At 35.3% G+C, this 13335-nt stretch overlaps 1 pseudogene across 1 annotated transcript; it reads left to right on the top strand.

Moving 5' to 3' along the window:
• The first annotated feature begins 9749 nt into the window (after nt 1-9749).
• Nucleotides 9750-12689, top strand: LOC143578431 (transcription factor SPEECHLESS-like; annotated as a pseudogene). Its single transcript, XR_013143255.1, has 3 exons — nt 9750-10111; nt 10569-11081; nt 12532-12689. The product of XR_013143255.1 is annotated as a transcription factor SPEECHLESS-like (transcript).
• Nucleotides 12690-13335: the final 646 nt, after the last annotated feature.

Raw genomic sequence — 13335 nt, 5'->3', positions numbered from 1 at the left:
GACTACAAATCTATACTAATGAAGTTTTTATGTGAGAAAGTCAAGCCAGGAAGTCCTTTTCTCATTTTGGTGCTTGTAAGATAACTAGATAAGAACGTAGTTGAATTAGGAAGGAGGTCTTATGCCCGGTTAAGAAAGGCTGTAGTGATAGCGGCATGGCTTACTTTTTCTTTGGTTTAGCTACTAAATAGATAAGTCATTTCTGCTTGACTATAGCCATCGGGGTGGGGATGAGGTAGAACACTTGCCACACGTGATAATGCCATATTAGATAGAACATTTCCTTATAAATGGAAGCATTCGATGAAGAAGGTAAGTAAATGCTACTTAAGAAGAACAAGCACCCCTTTTTATTCACTAAGGATGAGATGTGCAGGAGCGGGTCGATGATGACACTGGGGAAGCCCCAGTCATCCGATTCTCTCGGGCTTCATATCAATTATGTCGGGGCTGACATAATAATATTACATACGAAAATGAAGCCCGACAGAATAGATACGGAGGTCCGACTAGATATGAAGCCCTACATAATAGATATAAAGCTCGACGGAATAGATTTATGGCTGACCGTTTAATTGTATACGTGTCTAGATGTGGTTTGTTAAAAACGGAGGGGTGTCAAATAGATTAGTTGGATGTCAGTTATAATATGTTAGATCTGCCATTTTAGAAAGTGGCCATTTTGGGTATTTTTGGTTTAAATGGGTTAGTCAAGAAACGTGTGGTAAAAATGGTCATTATCCCTTTTCTAAAACCACAGTTTTACTTATGTTTTAACGAGTGGACAACTATATCAACAAACTCGTTTTTAAAATCTTCTACTTAAGTGTAAAATGGCATTAAACCCAAATATGTGCAAGTGACATCTTGGTTCAAAACATAATTAATTGCAATATATACTCACAAAATTATAAAGCATCAATCTAGCGGTAGCAACTTGTCCTTGTAGTGCGGGACGTGGACGATGGCTTCATATCCCACCAACTTGATCTTACAGTCTTCTTTAGTGTACTCTCGGTCCATCTCGGGGAGCCGGATCTCCACTATATCTTCTTCAATTTCACTGAATCGGGAGTAAACGTGCATGATGTGTCCTTTCAGTTCAAACTTGAGATACTCTAGTCGATCAAACCTCGGCAGTGGTATGTAATACCACATGCCTTACCCATCCTCTTAAAATCAAGATGTCCCTCCTCTTAAAGAGCTTGGAACCTGAAGCTAACTCAGAGATAGTGTTTTTTGGGTAAGTTTTTACGTGACCACCTTCCACAATGTGCATACCTTGTAGATGAATCCTAGCAAGCAAGTAAAGTAGGAGGATCATGAGCTAGTAACAGAGACGTAGATAAACATACAGTGGCGAACCTAAGAATTATTTTTATAGGGGTTGGGAGTTTTGAGAAAACTGTCTATCGCTATATATTAAATTTTTGGTATGTCAAAGTCGGTCAGGTTGGCTGGGGTCGGGTCGGGTCATACAATAAAATAAAAACCAAAATAAGTTATACATGCATCACAAAATTACAAAAAAAAAATTGGCTTATAAGGGTTAAATCCATATGCTTCAACTTATTCCAACTGTGACACTATGACTTCTAAATCTTCAAAACATGTGACATCCTATGAAGATGATGTCCACTTAACAATCTTTACCTGAAAACATGCTTTAAACAAAAGGGTCAACTATAAAGTTAGTGACTTAATTCACATGTTTATTAATACAAACAATTTTAACGAGCCCATGTATGATAATGCTAGTTAAGCCAGCAATACAATCCTGGCATAATATGCCCCTAGTCAAAGTCCTATCACGAACAAAGGACAATTTGAATGATATGCAATTCATATACATCAGATTGGTGTGACCAATCATGAATGGGAGTTTGTCAAACTCCTAGCAGTATTATACACAATATGATCCAACGGCTCCCCAAGTTATGAATGCTTCACATAGAGATCATGATGACCGGGCCTTTAGATTTCCCATACAAGTGGGTTATTGCAACCACACATGCAAGACCAAATCTGGACAAATTATATGACAGTTTTTAACAACTTAAAGCAAATATTTTGAATAAACATGAGCTTACCATCGCGTTCAGGACATCATTCCTCACCACCTCGCAGGATCACTGTCGGCCACTGCGCATCACCATCGGAAATCTTCAACCCCCTCCCCCTATATATATATATATATAGTCTCTCCTCTCTCTCTCCCTCTCTCTCTCTCTATTGATTTGTGACAAGTGAGAAAAATGAAAAGAGTGGAATATATATAGCGAGTTTTCAGGCGGTCTCCAGTCGTGTTTCGATCTCTCGCTTCAACGAACTCATTCCAACAAGTGACATTATATTATCCAAATACAATTCGTCACTTTCTATCGGGCTCGACTTATTTTGGTCTTGTTAATTTATGTCTCAGTAATAATTTGTTGTCGATCGTTAAGCGGTATAGGTTCCACGTTAATACAAATTTAATAAAATTAGTGTTATTATTTTCCCCAAAAATAGTTCGTCAATATTCTAACTCTTTGTCTTGACATGAGTTGTAGGGATATCATCCAAGAACAACAAACTGAACGCATGTACGACTCCAAAAGAAAAAAAACAGCGATAAAAAAACGGTTAGAGGTCATTATCATAATAGGGTCCACGGTCCTATCAAAGAAAATCTCCTTAGAATAGGACAAAAAATAGCCCCCACCCCATCACGCCACCTCTAACATAGTAGCGATTGGTGTAAATTAAAATATGTAATATATTATTATAACAGAGCTAAAACAGGAAATTGTTAACACTATTAGTGTGTACTTTTATTTATTTATCCTTACTCTCACATTATTTTCATGATAATAACTATAACTATTGATAGTGCATCCATCATCCTATGTTTATAATGGTTGTTTTGGGTTAGGTGGGCCAAATGAGTTAGAAGTTATAATAATTATTGGTATCTGATGGTCTGATACGCATCGGTTTTAACGGGTGCTGCTAAACGTACCCCGTCTTACTCCATTTTTACTAAATATACTCCCTCCTAAACTTATTACATAAATTACAATTAGCTCTTAACATTATTTATATACATATTAGTCCCTACAACATTACTTTCATTTGATAACATCCACTACATATATTAAATTAAAAACTATCAAGTAGTACTATTAATTTATTTTTTTAATATTAATATTTTTAATATTAATATTATAAATATTTATAATATCCTTTTAAATTTTAATAGTATATGTATTTATAATATCCTTATTTTACACTTTATCTTTTACAAAATAAACCAACAAAACCCGAAACCCTAAACCCAAAACCCTAAACTCTAAACCCTAAACCCTAAACCCGAAACCGAACCCTAAACCCTAAAACCGAAACTCTAAACCCGAAACCCGAAACCGAACCCTAAACCCTAAACCTGAACCTTAAACCATAAAACCCTAAACCTTAAAACCGAAACCCTAAACCCGAAACCGAACCCTAAACCCGGACCCTAAACCCTAAAACCGAAACCCAAAACCCTAAACTCAAAATCATAAAAAGAAAACACAACTTGTAAAAAATAATATTAAATCCTTACTTTTGTGCTAATTTGGTAATTATATGATTTTAAGGGTTAATATGAAAGTTGGTTTTTCCAGGGGGGATATGACAAGCAACTAGGGGGGTACATTTAGCCTAACCCGTTTTAACTTTTTATGTACATTTTATAATTATTTTAACGGTTTTTACCCCCTTTTTAGGCTATATTGATGTTTTTAATTTATATGTACAATCTAATTGTTGAATCAAATTGCTCACTATTCATTAAATCATATAAGTTGTGAGATACTTTGGGAATGTCATTTTATATTTCTATGGTTCGCTACTTCGCTATACATGGGTTAGGATGCGTTTGGTTAAAATACTTTTTCTTCGTACTTCTTTATTTTTGAAACATATTGCATATTAAACACGGATACCGATATTATATTACTGGTTTTTATCTCTCGTATTACATGGTTGTTTTACATTATTCGTTTCTAATATTTATATATTTTTTTAGATTTTAATTTTATTTATAGTAATGAAGTTAATTAATAATATACTTAGGATTTGATAATGAAATAGTTTCACAAATAAATAAGATGTTACAACCCGATTTAATAACTATATGGGTTTGGTGAACCCTTGACCCGCTTATTTTTTTTACTATAAAATTGTTTCTTAACTATATATAATATTTTTTCTTAAAAAATCGGATATTAATTATTAGTATATCCTTATTATATAGGATTTTATCAAATATTTGATGAGATTAAATTTTTAATTTAATGAGAAAATTTAATGAGATTTTGTAACCCGTTTAAGAATTATTTGAGTTTGGTGAGACCGATACCCGTAAATTTGGGTCAAATGCTAGAAAAGCCTCCATTTACAAATAAAACAATCTAGTGGCTTGAGAGAATGCAGGGAACAACCAGAGAACTTTTAAATGTTTCGTTTATATATATATTAAAGATTCCAATAATAATTTTAGCATTGAATTAATGATTAAAATGTTTTATCAAATAATAGTTGCACTTTGGCTTACTTTAACTGGTTTAACTTATTTGGACTGTAAGAGATAAAAATGTAATGTCTTAAACCCGAGAACCTTACATCTATTTGGATTTACTCATGAACATAATATTTTAATTATTAGAGTGAATTTAAAATATAACGCAGAATAAACTTTCAAACATAACATTCGATTAAAACATTCAACATTCTTATCTTATAATGCATAAACATAACACAACTTAAATCTTCGATCTTGGATGCTAGTGGTCTTCTCATAATCTTGTGTGTTCGCACCTCAAGCCAGCTGCCCATAGCTATTTGCATGTGTGCATGTCAAAAGTCTGCTACGCAGCTAAAATATGCTAAGTGAGTTCTTGTTTAGCGGGTAACAGGTCATACTTTCACATCACCGAAGATACACTTACCATACTTAACTTGATTAATTCATACACACATATGTACATACCTCTTTAAGATGCTTTATGCTTATCATATGTATCACATACTCATTCACAAATATTTTAAGAGTCTGTCACCCTGACATATATTGATATTATAATGATCCGTCACCCTAACATGCACAAATATTTTAGAGTCTGCCGCTATAACATATACATATATTATAAGGGTTTGCTCCCTAACATACACATATATTACAAGGGTATGCTCTCTAACATACACAGATTTTATAAGGATATGCTCCCAAACATACGCATACATACATAATTCAATATATAAAAATATATATCACTTAACATACAATATACTTCACTTAATTAAAGCGAGGTATATCATTATACTTTCTTACGAGTATACACACAACCCCAACACGTTAAAAGGGAAGGGGTCTAGAAACTCATCTGGATCATGTTACGTTCGGAGTTGATGATAATTTCTTTCTTCAACTGAGCAAAGCTAACTGTTTAACATACATGTGTTAATTAATTGAGCTAATGAAACTATCAGGACTTAACTGGGCTATTTAACTGGTCATAACTGATCTAACGAAGTTAACTTGGTTACTAAGTTAAGTGAAGTATAATTCAATATATAAAAAAATATATCACTTAACATACAATATACTTCACTTAATTAAAGCGAGGTATATCATTATACTTTCTTATGAGTATACACGCAACCCCAAAACATTAAAAGGGAAGGGGTCTAGAAACTCATTTGGATCATGTTACGTTCGGAGTTGATGATAATTTCTTTCTTCAACTGAGCAAATGTCACACCCCCATTCTAGGCCTAGGAGTGTGAGCCATAGTTGGTACCAAGTTTGTAAATAAATCAGAGTTGCGAGTTTAAGCGGAAGACTTTATAAAAACAAAGGATCGTTATTAAAATATTTACAATACAAAAGACGAGACGAAAGTCTCGTTTTAAGTTTACTTGTTTATATGTTTTTATAAAACCACCATATTTTATATTTACACAAAATTATCCGAGCCATCGGATTCTTGAGCTTCTTCGTCTTTCAAGCTCTATTCCTGATTACCTGCAAAATGTTAATAAAATACGGCGGCAACGAATGCTGGTGAATATGCTGACGCTAAAAATATTTTCTTTACTTAATCATCCCTCGAGACCACATTAGTCTCAGCCCATCTTGGCTTAGGAATAATCAAGTTAAAACAATCATTATAAACTCGAGTCTCTGCTTGAGATCACCTCAGCGAAACACCGCAGCGTTTATGACATAACTTAGGTACCACACATGGCCATTCCCCACTCGGACGTAACTTAGGTCCGGCCCATCGTGACTGGAGGTCGTGACCAAGCGTGGTGCGATATGCCCACCGCGTTCCACATATGTAAGGATCCAGACAAACGTATACCATAGCCTGAGGGCTGGCTTATACTCTTATTTATAATGTTTTTAGAGACACATAGTCTCATGTAAACCCTTTTTCATATAACACGTTTGACTCTTTTGAAAACATGTTTGTAAAGTGGGGCGTATTCACCTTTTCAATGGGATCGGCTTCCAACACCGTCCGTGAGTCTCTTCTTGCTATCTCGCACCTATAGTACGAGTATAACATTCATTAGTCGGATACACGATCCGGCTTAAGACCTTTAGTCTTATTATCTCGATGAACCTTTAGTTCATTATTTCTTTTTACTTTAAAACCTTTAGTTAAAAAGTAATCTTTATAAACCTTTAGTTTATATTTCAAAACCCGACGTTTCTTCTTCTTTAAGAAACGTATTTATTTTATTTAAGTATATTCATAATACTTAAATAATATATTCTATAACAAAGAATAATTATATATTTATATATATAATCATATATATATATATATATATATATATTCTTTTCCTTCTTTTCTTTGTTATTTTTGTTTCTCATTTATATTCATCGAGTATAATTCCGACTTAGGCATTAAGCCTTTATAATATTTTAATATTATTTTGGTCGGGCATTATGCCTACCTCGTTTAGGCTTAGAAATGCCCTAGATACTTGGGCACCACTTCGACGCCGCTCGCTTATCAACTTTTACTTGATCAATACTTCCTTCCACACTTGGCACGCCTTTCGAGACGTCCACACTTTTGGCACGCACTTCGAGGAGATCACCGTGTCGTCGGACAACACTTCCTTCTTGTTCGGAATGTCGTGGAGTGGCACGAAAATCGAGGTAACGGGCACGAAAAACGAGGTTTCGGGGCACGTTTATCGAGGTAGATTAGTGGCACGTAGTTCGAGGTAGTAAGAGAAAGCTAGAGAGAGAGTATGTATGTGTAATTGAGGTGTGAGGGGCTCAATCCCGTGGCTGCCTATTTATAGCCATATTTTGGACCCCATCGCGATACGCGATGGGTCACTTGGCAGACATATCGCGTACCGCGATGTAGGTCTGCTGAGTCAGAGCCTAGACCTTCCACGTGTCGACACGTGGCAGGCGCCGCTACACGTGGCGGACGTGTTGCCACGTGGTGACACGTGGCGATAGGCGTTGCCACCGTGTGCCACGTGTCACATGTGTTAGACTACCCTATCGCGGTACGCGATGGGTGTCTCCTCTGACCCATCGCGTACCGCGATAAGTCAGGAAAATCAGAATTTATGTTTTGGTCCCTGGAGTTTAGAAATTGGCAGAATCGGTCCCTTGACTTTGAAAAGTTGACATTTTTGGCCCAAAATTTACGTGATGTTATAGCAAAGCTAACTGTTTAACATACAAGTGTTAATTAATTGAGCTAATGAAACTATCAGGACTTAACTGGGCTATTTAACTGGTCATAATTGATCTAACGAAGTTAACTTGGTTACTAAGTTAAGTGAAGTATAATTCAATATATAAAAAAATATATATCACTTAACATACAATATACTTCACTTAATTAAAGAGAGGTATATCATTATACTTTCTTACGAGTATACACACAACCCCAACACGTTAAAAGGGAAGGGGGCTAGAAACTCATCTAAATCATGTTACGTTCGAAGTTGATGATAATTTCTTTCTTCAATTGAGCAAAGCTAATTGTTCAACATACAAGTGTTAATTAATAGAGCTAATGAAACTATCAGGACTTAACTGGGCTATTTAACTGGTCATAACTGATCTAACGAAGTTAAATTAGTTACTAAGTTAACCGAGTTAACTATACTTTCTAACACGATCTAATGGGCTTAATCAATATTGGACCTAACAGTTAGAATAGGGTTCTTTAGGCCCACATCTAGATGTTCGTAGTTAAAGACTTAAATCTAACTAAGTGGACCTTAGGCCTTAGGGTATGGTAAGGCCCATTTAACCTTCAACTAATACATAGCTGGCCCTATGGCCTCGTTCACGTGAACCGGGTAGCTTATGGCATCCGTGGCTGGTGGTACTCGTAATTGCGTGACCCGGTCGGTCTAGGCATCCGCATGAAGCCATGAACCCACTCGCATGGTGGGTCACACTCATATGGACATACCCCCATCTGCATTTGACCCTTGTCATGCAAATGTGACCCCATTCGCACTTGGGCCATTGACCAGCATGGGTTGTCACATGGTGTTTTTTCATTCTAGTGATTTTGGGTTCATCTTTATACTAGGCCTAAGCCCATACAGAAAATCTGGTTTGCAGATACCAATTCCGGCCCACCCTTTGCTTGATTATGCGCTCCCAGGTTCATCGTCTTCTAGCATTTTATTTCCTGATCAAATGGTGTGACTAGTTCCCAAGTTAACTCGATTATGTTTACTCATCTTTTATTTGATTCGAACCTTTACTCGTCCGACACAAGCTAATCTAACATGCTCCTTTTGAACCAAATTCATTACTTTATGATATGATCTACCAAATTTCATGCCAAACAAATAACAAATAAGCCATCTCTAAATCTAAAACATACCTTAACGAAATCTCGGTTTTGCATAAATTTGGACGAAGCCGTTTTTTTGTGGTTCCTTGGTTGTACTTGTTGTAAAGAATGCTAAACAAGCTTGATCCTTGCTTTGACCCAACCAAATTCTCATAAGTCCATAAAATCTTTGAAGCCCAATTAATAATCAATAACTTAAATTTCATAAAATAAATAATAAATCCTACATTATTTTCTTTTAATGCAACTTATAAATTCATTTAGAATTAATATGAGAGTTGGTTGAAGGCATTAAACATCTATAAGGTAGTTGAAAATGGAAGAAGATGACCAAAAGCAACATCATTTGGAATGTATGAATTGATATTGTATGTATGTAATTATGTATGTATCAGTTGTGAATTGTAAATGTAAATTTTCGTTTATTATTATTATTATTATTATTATTATTATTATTATTATTATAGTTTTCTACATAAAATATGTACCCAACACCGATTGCTTAAATTATTGTTATTTTTTTATGACATGTTACATTTTTGTAGCTAGTATACAGGTTTACTTTGGGGAGTAACTAGTATAGGTGAAAGCAATAAAATGCTTCACTAAAATTCATGGTTGAAGAGAGATGAGATGATGTCGATAGATGAGTCGCCATCCATATTCAGATGCCTATTTATATTTCCTGTTTTTGGCATTTCTCTACCCTTTATCTTCACTATATTCCAAAAAGCACCATCTTTCATGCTCTTCCTATCAATCTAGCTACTATATTTGTTAAAATCTAGTTATTAGTTAACACCACCACTTTGTTTCTTGTCTTCACATTATTCTTACTTGATTACTTCGTCTGAACCATCAAAATGGTTGGTGAGTCTTTCTCGTTACCAGATTTCGTAGAACCTTCGACCGCAGTAACATCTCCAGACGACATATTCAGTATTCTTGAGGCGTTGGAGGGTGTTTCTGATGAATACATGACCTTGACTCCATTAGATGAGACGGAGTGTGGTGTCGGTTTGGATCAGTTAGTTTCCCCGAAGTCGATGGTTGAGGCATTTTCACCAAGAACCAAGAGGCAAAAAGTGTCATTGCCTTTGGAAGAAGGTAATGAAAACTCAGACGGGCCGTTGAAGACGAACCATGTTACGGTGGAGAGGAACCGTAGGAAGCAGATGAATGAGAACTTAGCAGTTCTCCGGTCACTGATGCCTTGTTTTTATGTCAAGAGGGTATCATACTTCACTCTCATTTGTTATCTTTCTTTATATATGGGGTAGCTATAGACACAAAAACCCGTCTGACAATATTTAATCTCACACCGTTTCAAACAGCTGTCCAGAAAGAGGTCGGACAGCCGTTTTAACCAAAAGAATTTTCAAAAAGTTTGATCATTTATGACCGCAACAAACGTTTGCATATTGCATGAACGGTTATTCTGACAAAAAAATTTCAAAGTGTGACCGTTTATGCTCAAAACAGCTGTCTAGATATTGGCCAGACGGCCATCTAACCAATAAATTTCATAATTTGACTTTTTTCTTATTCAAATCAGCCATCTAAGTGTTTCGTGGACGGCCGTTTGATGATGTGAAATCAGATGGGGGTGGTGTAAATGGAAGTCTATAACATACAATCATAAATTTCTTTTGATAACTCTCCTTATGGTTGTGTTTATGCAAACTTTAGGGTGATCAAGCATCAATAATAGGAGGGGTTATCAACTTCATCACTGAATTGCAACAAGTGTTGCAATCTTTAGAAGCAAAGTAGCAAAGAAAGATGTATAGTGATGTACTGAGCCCAAGGCTATTACCAAGTCCTCGAACTGTACTTCTAAGTCCAAGAAAACTGCCTTTGAGCCCGAGGCCAAGCTTGCCGATTAGCCCAAGAACCCCACAATCGGCAAGCCCATACAGGCACATATTATCATCATCCATGGCTAATACCACACCAGCCTCACCTAGTTATTCTTCCTCAAATTCTGACACCATTTATGAGCTTGTTGCTAGCTCGAGGTCATCCCTTGCCGATGTTGAGGTCAAGTTCTCAGGGTCTAATCTTCTTCTAAAGATTGTATCACCGCGGTTTCCTGGGCAAGTAACAAAGATAATATCGGCTCTAGAAGACTTGTCTCTTGAAATCCTCGAGGCTACGATCGACACTGTTGATGAAAGACTGGTTAACTCATTTACCATTAAGGTAATCCTATCTCTAAAGAATCTTTAGTTTTCTTAAAAGCATATTCATTTACATGATTTGCATGCACACTTATTATGTCCTTTAATGTGTTGCTCCTATGATCTTCTTTTAGGGAAACCTAAATTAATCACCTTTTTGTTCTTTTATGTTATGTACTAAATTTAGAAACCTAACTTTAGCTATCACCTGGTTGTCCAAGTTTTATAACATATAGCCATATAGGCATATAGCTTTTGGGGTTTGAACTCAAGTCCACTTAAGGATTATCTATATAAGATGTATTCAAGTACCATCAAACTAAATATATGGTTATCCAAATTAATAATTAATTTAGTAAGCAGTTAATCTTTTATAAGTTAAAATTTGTGTCTTGTTATGTTTTTTTGTCTATGTTGCCATTTCTGTAAAATGGTATTGCAAATTTCCCAAGGAAAGCCTAATTTTAAGTTTTTCAAATTTAATTATTAATTATTTGACAAACCAGTTGCATGAGAGTGATGATTAAGGCTTGAGATCATGATCTGAGGTTCATAACCTAACGGAAGGGTTTTTCCCACATTGGTTGTTTCCTCTTTGATTGTGTTCCTAGGTAAATTACGCATGGAGCGTGAAAACCAGTATGAACAGTTGACATACCGTCTCGGGAATGCTCGCTATCAGGGATAGTCTCAAACGCTGTTTAGAAATATAAAATTATTTGACATAAACTTGAAAGAAAATAATTGGAGAGAGAACTGAATTAGGAGTATTTAATGTATGAAGAAGAAGACACCATTAATCTCTTCATGTTTTATTTGGGTGGACCATTTGATCACTTATTAGGTGTGTTGACAAATATGGTTGTAAAACATTACTTCACATAGATTTATGGTTCATGCAATTTGTTTTTATGTAGCTCACACACAATGCACTGCATACAGAAACGACATAAAAAATAAGTCACAGAGTGTAATAAAGGAGGTTCAGTAGATTCTGGAGATGAAAGAGGTAAGGTAACAACAAGGTAACAGATAGACATAGGGTACAGACATTAACTCAACAAGTTAAATGATAAAATGGCCATACAAGTGTACCATCTTAAACATTTATTTCCCTTTATTTATAACTCTATGTACAATAAAATGTTATAATATAAACCAGTATGAACCCACTTATAAATATTAAGGTTGGCTAGCTAGTTCACAATAATTAATACCATGGCTAGCTATTAAGTTTGTACTGGTAGTATCAGTCTTGGAACCAAAACCTACTGTTCCAAATTAAAGGAGGCTTATTCTTATTGGAGTCATGTTACCGTTACAGCATTAAATAAACATACGTATAAGAACCTTTTTGTATAAAAAAATAAGTTATGTTCTATTTTTTATATATCTCTAACTTTTAATACTTATAGTTGCCAATAAACGAGTGTACGTGAGTGTTGATTAATTGTGAACTTTTATTTTGATAGGTTGGAATCGAATGCAAGCTAAGTGCGGAGGACCTCGCACAACACATTCTGCTCACTTTTAACTAGTACATTATTCGGTTCAAATTTTCAGATTAGGGTAACTTCGTGCTAACAGATGATCATATCCAATACGTGGTGTCGTGGTGTCATGTTTGATGTCTTGGCATGATGTATATTGGAGTAGATAGCTGATAGCGTCATCTATTGATCAAGCAAGGAAGGTAAAAAGGTTTAGAATCCTAAAAACATCTATCTCGATCTATTTATTGTAATAAAGTATTTGAATAAGGTTAGTAACTAATCGATCTAACAATGTAACTGTTACTCGATAAGTTGTGACTTTTATTTCGTGTTTGTTTAATCGAAGTTTTATATAATTTACTATAAAACGATTACAATAAAGTGGCAGGCAAACGGGCAACAAGCTGCGCCGCAACCCCCTTTTGAACAGCAAAGCCAATCCTGCTAAAAACGAAGCTTTGAGACCTAGAAGCTGAAGAGGTTCCGTGTAATTAGAATATTACATAACACGTACGTGTACGTACTTTGTCATTTGTAATTTTTAACTTCATCTTCGATCCTTTTATGTGTATTCGATGTACATGATGAATGGTTAAGTTAGTTAGATATCATCATGTTCTAATTCGTTATGAACTTCGATTGAATGATGAATTTCCAATCCACGTTCATGTTCTAGCCTTGCTTGCGGTGCGCACATATGATGTATATATGTGTGAACCCTCGGGTGGGCAAAAGTGAAATTGCACTAATTTTGACGTTATTTTACTAATCTCGTGAAAATAA

The sequence above is a fragment of the Bidens hawaiensis genome, unplaced genomic scaffold (genome assembly GCF_021521415.1).
Source record: "Bidens hawaiensis isolate Kalapana, Puna unplaced genomic scaffold, B.hawaiensis_p1.1 tig00029272_1, whole genome shotgun sequence".
In the NCBI taxonomy this organism is placed as follows: domain Eukaryota; kingdom Viridiplantae; phylum Streptophyta; class Magnoliopsida; order Asterales; family Asteraceae; genus Bidens; species Bidens hawaiensis.
Note: the sequence above shows the minus strand (reverse complement) of the source record. Positions and strands in the feature narration are given on the sequence as shown.